General features: G+C 42.0%; 1 long non-coding RNA gene across 1 annotated transcript; it reads right to left on the bottom strand.

Annotated features, from left to right (window-relative positions):
• Positions 1-1,447: 1,447 nt before the first annotated feature.
• On the bottom strand, positions 1,448-3,750 carry LOC309720804. The gene is made up of 2 exons (XR_014280567.1): positions 1,661-3,750; positions 1,448-1,581 (listed from the first exon to the last, which is right to left on the bottom strand). It is a non-coding gene; the product is annotated as an uncharacterized lncRNA (long non-coding RNA).
• Between the last annotated feature and the right edge of the window lie 3,093 nt (positions 3,751-6,843).

Below are 6,843 nucleotides of genomic sequence, written 5' to 3'. Positions count from 1 at the left end.
TTGAGTTGAAAATAGAAAAGCATGTAGTCTAAAATCAAGATCAGCTTAAATCTCACACTGTTAAACTTAAAACAATCTGGATCAAAACTGTCCTTTGTGGTGTCCCCATCTGGTTTCTACATTCCTCTGTTTATGTATTGCTCACCAGTCTGCCTGACAACTGCACCAGTTGCTGAGTGAAACAGTATTTGACATTGGCAAAGAGTCCACTCTAACACACCCCCTTTCTTCCCATTGGGATACAAAATATAATCTTTTCTTCGATTAACTCGGGAAAAGTGGTGGCATCAGATGACTCGGGAGCAGAAGCATCGGAACAAACCCGGAACAGACATGAGGCTAATTGATTTAGTGAAAGGAACTGGCTAGAGCTTTGCTGTCTAAAGGCAATAAAGGTGAAGACTGCTGTCCTCAGTGCGAGCAGATGAGAGGACAGCTAACACAGAGGAAGGGCTATCAAGTAGCAAGTTGACTCAGGAGCATAAACATACTGGAGACTAGCCGGCCAGTGGCCAGCCAATTTGGGTGCTGATGCTGACAGTGGGCTGGCAGAGTTTGTAGCAGTCTGGTGGCTATCTGACTCAGATACTGGAACAGAATGGTGGGGAGGGTTATAGTTAAGCAGTCCCACTCTAACCACCTGGGATGCTGATCTGGACGGTGGTTGCCTCAGAGACTGGACTAACCTGGAAGCCAACAAGTCAAAGGCAAGCAGACTTCATGCCCAGCACATCATGTGGAAATCATGAAGACCTAAAAGTTCCTCCAAACATCAGTGGAGACAGATACAAACTTCAGCCATGGACAAAACAGCCATAAGACTGGGCTTAGTTATATTGCACTTGTGTAGGCTGGCAGTCCTTGTAATCTCTGTAAGTCTATGGAGTTGCAGCAGCTGAGTTTAGTCTCACTACAGTATGCTCATCCAATGAAATACCCTACTGTATAGGTGTTACAACCCAGCTCATAAGCCGCAACATAACTAGGGAGACAAACACAAACAAGGCCACCCTGAGGGGAATCAGTTAAAAAAAAGGTTTATTACAAACTTTAAACAGAAAACCGACAGGGCTGTGTTCAACACACCACTGGGCAACCAATTAACACATAAGGCAAACATAGGTGAGAATAACAAATGGCAACTCTAAACAGGCTAAGCTCAACCATACACCAGGGTAACCGCAAAGTTCACCACTATGAACAGAGTTGAGCGGGCACAGTTCACAGAGGGAGTCAGGAAGGGCAAGCTGCACAATCTCCAAAGCAGCCGCCCTGAGTGAAGGATCTCCAGTCGTTTGTAGCGGCAGGTGAGCACGATCAGCCACTGATTGCTTCACGGAGTGCCACAGTTTGGATTTGCTTGAAGGGAAAAGGTGGTCTAACTCCCTCCGAGGCCCAGGGCCATAACTGTCACGGAGGAGCAGGGAGGACTCGGCGCAGACTGAAATCTCAGAAAAACAGGTTTATTTACACACTCCAGGTGCACTATATACAGGTGAAGGAGAAGGGGGCCAGGGTTCCCAGGGGTGCAGAGCGGGGTCGGGAAAAGCGTCCAGAGTCTCCAAACCAAACACGAGAAATCTGCATACAGAGAACAAGGGTTAGCACGGAACTTTCACGGACAGAGCTCAAAACTGGCTGAGGCTAAAGTAGCACTGACGAGCGTTAGTCAATTGTCCAGCGGCGAGGTGCTCTCAGTCACTGCCTTAAGTAGTGGGAGCAAACAAGGTGAGGAGCCACAGGTGATTGCCTACAGGTGGTGGAGGCCGGGAGCTCACAATGAGCTCCGCCCAGGCAGCGAGCAGAGAGAGAGGAGAGAGAGAAAAGACAAAACATAACATGTAGCCACACAGGGCCAGCCGAGCAGGCACGGGGACCATGACAATAACAATACAGGATTTGAGCTCAAGATTCATGTCTGCTGAGTACATCAGTTTGTACTTATAGCAATAGATCTAAGCGACAACAGAGAGGAAAGCAGATAAATGTGAGCGTCATCCTCCCGTTCCTAAACAGCACATTGTCGATTCTTGTACTTAACTCCTCTCGTCAACTCCTAGTCCCTCCCACCAGCAAGCAGAGGACACAAAGAAAGGACATGAGGAGAGAAACACAAGTGTTATATTTGTTATACGACTGCATTTTACGATCTCATTAAAAAAAATTCTTTTTAATCACAAAAAGAAACAACGGAAGACAGAAAGGACTAATCATGCAAAGAGTCATCCAATAATTGCATCTTCCAGCTGCATACTTCACCTCTTTCACATTTGAAGGTAAAAACATTTCCACAAAGGGTACGCCTGCACATCACTGATTACAGCTCCTCTGGCAAGTTTCTTCAGTCTTTTCTCCTCTGTGCTTCAGAATCATTTACTGCTTTAGTATTATGTACTGCGACTGATTTCCAGGTCAAAGAGGTGAAATGAAGAAAATGAGAAAAGTCCACCGAACATACTGCATCATTGAGAAAGTCCATCAAATTATTAAATAGAGATATTTAAATAGTACAACATGCAACCAGCTAAATCAAAGGAGATCCAAGGCGCACTGACATGACACGACAGGCAGGGAGAGATGCTGGAGGTTAACCAGGAGAACAGCCAGGGAACACCGATGTATTGCATCAGTGAAGAATGGAGAGAAAATACACACACAGAGACAGATGGGGTGATGAGATGCAGGTGGAAACAATTAGGGCGGAGCAGATAATCACAGGCGCAGAAACACAAAGGAAGAAACACACTGTCCCGAACTTGAAAATATTGAGGAGGAAAACAAAATAACACTGGTCCCGAAGAGTCTGGTCAAACAATGATTTTATTGAACACACGCGCGGGGTGATGGATACTGCACACAATCAGCATAGATCTCCACCCAAGAATACACAAGCAATTGCTTTTATAATGTCAGGGTTTGACAAGAACATTATTTGCATCTTGAGAACATTATTTGCATCTTTTACAGACAATGATCAATTTTAAGAGATAAATGCAGACACTGAAGTTCCCCTCTCTAGCATCTTCTTCCAAATATGGCGATGAATTCAGGCCCTGAAGGTCCACAGGGACTTGTCTTCTTTTTGGCACATCTTCTGTCACCTGTTACTAAGCAAACTCAAACGCCACAGGTTGCTGAATAGTTTGCTCAGGCCTGTTTCTAGATTATGTGTACTATATGTGTTTTGTAAGTGTGTACGCAGTTTTAACCTTCTATAGCTCCAAATCACTTATACAATAGATCATCCGGACATCGCGCCGAACGAGGCTTATGACCTTTTCTTAATTGACTGAGCTTCCACTCTTTAATAAGCACAAAATGCAATGTGTGTATACAATTATTATGGCTGCACCTGTAATACAAGGTTAATGTGAGGCCAGCAGGTTTAATAACCATCTTAAAGCAATATCAATGCTGTAGATTATATTGTTAATGCAATGTTAATGCTGCAGGATATATTGTAGCTGTAAAAAAATTTCTTTAATTCCACAACACATAACAAAAGTGATATTTTCAAAATAATGAAGGAAACAGCAAAACCAAAACCAAAATTCAATAACCTCCCCGCATGAGGAGTAACAGACACACACACACACTTACACAACTTTTTTTCAGTAAATATGTCATAACACTCCAGCTATAACCTTCGGATGCTCAAAAACAGTGACTCAATCTGTATACATGAATTGCTTATTGCTCCCCAGAAATCAAATCATTCTGCTGGTTGCTGACAAGAAAATTGTCACCTTGAACGCCTCTCTCCCTCCCCCTCCCACCCACCCACACACACACACACACACACACACACACACACATGCACCCAGAGCATTTTCACCTGCACTAGGATCCTTTTCTTTCATTCCTTCTCTTCTTCATCTTTGCCTCTCACTAGCTGTTCAGGTAGGCTTTTTTAATAGAGGCTTACTAAGGAACACAGTGCTGCTGTTATGTAGCCCACTCACCTGATTGCGTCTCACATTAATATGTTTGAATTTTTCAAGGTCAAATGACTCAAGCAGCTGACAAACTGACAAATACCCCAGCATACTGAAAGGAAACCATACCTACAATTATGTTTCACAATCTCTAAATAGAATCTCTTATTTTCCACACATAATCTCTTGATCAGTCTAACATATAAATACCATGGTGCTTTTGCTTTGGATGTAAGATCATTTGCAATGTAGAAAAATAGGTGAAGTGCACTGCTCATACATAACTTGTGCTGACAGTGTTGCATGTTGCTTTCATATTAAAATATTGTCAGACTCACTTTTCTGTTACAGTCTTGATAGGATGTGTCTAGGCAGAACTAGTGACATTTAAGTAGACATTTGTAGATGTATGCTTTCAGATGTCTGTTTATCACTTTCTGTCCAGTTATACATTTGTCAACTACTCAAGCTTTAGGGACACTATATGTTTCCATGGGAATTAAGAATAAGTAGCAGCCAGTTGCACTTTTAAATAAGTGCAAATCTGCAGTTTTGCTAATCTGGAGCATTCAGGTATGTGATAAGACACCTGAAACGTTAATACAACACTCCAAAATGGAGGTCATTGCAAATTCACCTCAAGTTGACACCATGCAATTCCAAAAGAAACCCACGAGCGCTGCACCACTCCATGATCTCTAAGCAAATGCTAAATGTTAAAGTTCATGACAATATAATTTGAAAAAGACTAAACAAAGTGTGGCTTGTTTGAAATTGCCAGGAGAAAACCTCTGATCTCTAAAAAGGAGATGTCAGTACATCTTAGGTTTGCAAAGCTGTAGCTGAACAAACTGGAACATTTTCATTTGGACAGATAAAATAAAGGTGGGGATGTTTGATGCACAGCGTCACATTTGGCAACAACCAAACACAACTGGTCAAGAGACACCTCATACCAACCATGGTAGTGGAGGGCTGATGATTTTCAGTGTTATGCAGCCCCAGGACCTGGGCAGCTTACAGTCAATGTGCCAACCATGAACATCTCTGTTTGCCAAAGAATTCCTGTCATGTGAGATCATATGTGAGGCGATCACTACAATGATCCCAAGCACACCAACAACAGAGCGGCTACAAAAGAACCGAGGCGTTGCACTGACCCAGTCAAAGTCCAGACCACAACACTGCTGAACTGCTGAGGATTCAAGAAAGATGTATGTCAATCAATGCAAATCAAAGTTGTAAGGAAGCGTCAGCCAAAATTCATCCACAGTGATGTGAAAGAATGATAAAGTCATAAACAAAACAATGTTTTCAAGATTTTATGTAACTTAATGATTAGGTGTACTAAGGTTTTCACAGGATTGAATCTCATGGCTTGTGATAGACGTAAGCTAAAATAATTAAAGTAGCAATTCATATTGATCAGTGCTGAAACTCTCAGGTAGAAGCACCATAAAAATACACGACAAGTTTAACTTAAATGTCTTGAATTTCTCCTAAGAGCCCTGGAAGTGTTAAACATTTAATCGAAGCTGAAATTAAATTTAGATTTAATATAGCCAATTTAATATGGCCACAATAGTTTATAGTGTTTACACATTCATTGTTATTTATATGATTTACTTTTTGGCAAAAGCATGCTTCAGAATTTTAGTTTAGTTGAGTTTTTGTCTCTTCTTTTAATCCCACTGATATAAGATTTGCTAAAGTAATTCCTGATGCCTCGCTGTGACATGGTGTGAATATGGTCGTGACCGAGCTATCATCCTCCACCGAGCATTTTGCAGCTCACACGACACAACCAAGAGCAAATGCCACATCTTAAAGTCACAAAATGTGCACAGCAGAGTGAGAATAGCCACAGCTGCAGTACAACTCCAGGCCCAAGGTCAGGGGCAGATGGCTCCGTGTCATGTGACTTGTGTTCATGTTGTGCTGCTCAACATAGTCAAGATGGCGCTGGAGTGACGGCAGCCTTTCCAAGTAGCTCTGCAACACCGCACCTTTTTTCTTAACTTTAACTTTTTTTAGACTAGGCTTTTCAAAGTTTTTTTTTCACCTTCCTCTACTTATACCTCTTAGATATAGCGATACAAGATGGATAATGCACTTTTCAAAACTTCTGGAACCAGCTCCTTCATTTATTCGAGAGCGGAGCTGCTGGCACTAAAAACAAAGGGACAGACCGGCATGCGACACAACATCCCGGCCGAGCTAAAGAGGAGCTACAGAGGAGCTACAGAGGCTGCAAAGCTGGAGCGAGGAGAGCGGATCACCGGAGGCGATTCAAACCATCAATCCCGACAGTGATCATGGGCAACGTGAACTCGTTACAGAATAGTGATGGGATTTCCGGCTCTTTTTAGAGATCCGGCTCTTTCGGTTCGGCTCACTAAAAAGATCCGGCTCTTTCGGCTCCGAACCGGCTCTTCAGGTTGTTTTGTTGCTTTAATTAATTTATTATTAACAATAATATAAAATTATGCACAAAAGGAATTACTAACGTAAAAACAAGTGGTTTTATTTATATATGTTTATATATAAATATATGCGGTGGCCCCTAGAGACAAAACACGTACAAACTCCAAAACACATTTCTAGCATGAACTGAACTTCCAAAGCAGAGCTACTAGATCACTTAAATTACACAATTGAAAGCATGTGTGTATTGTTTGTGTATTTATACACAGGCACTCATATATATATTCAAATAATTTTAAAAAAAGTTCATTTACCTGTTATTACCACACACCAAATCCGGTCATTGGTACTTGCTGGCTTGTGTAGCCACAAGATAACAAAGGCTCAACACTGCGCCCAGCATCCTGGAGCACTTCTGTTGTTCTTTTGTACGTGTTTTGAGTTTTTATGTGCTTCTGAGTTTTTATATGCTTGAGTTTTTACG

Source organism: Aulonocara stuartgranti, assembly GCF_965226115.1.
Source record: "Aulonocara stuartgranti genome assembly, chromosome: 13".
Lineage (NCBI taxonomy): Eukaryota > Metazoa > Chordata > Actinopteri > Cichliformes > Cichlidae > Aulonocara > Aulonocara stuartgranti.
The sequence above is the reverse complement of the archived record's forward strand: the minus strand, read 5'-3'. Positions and strand labels throughout refer to the sequence as shown.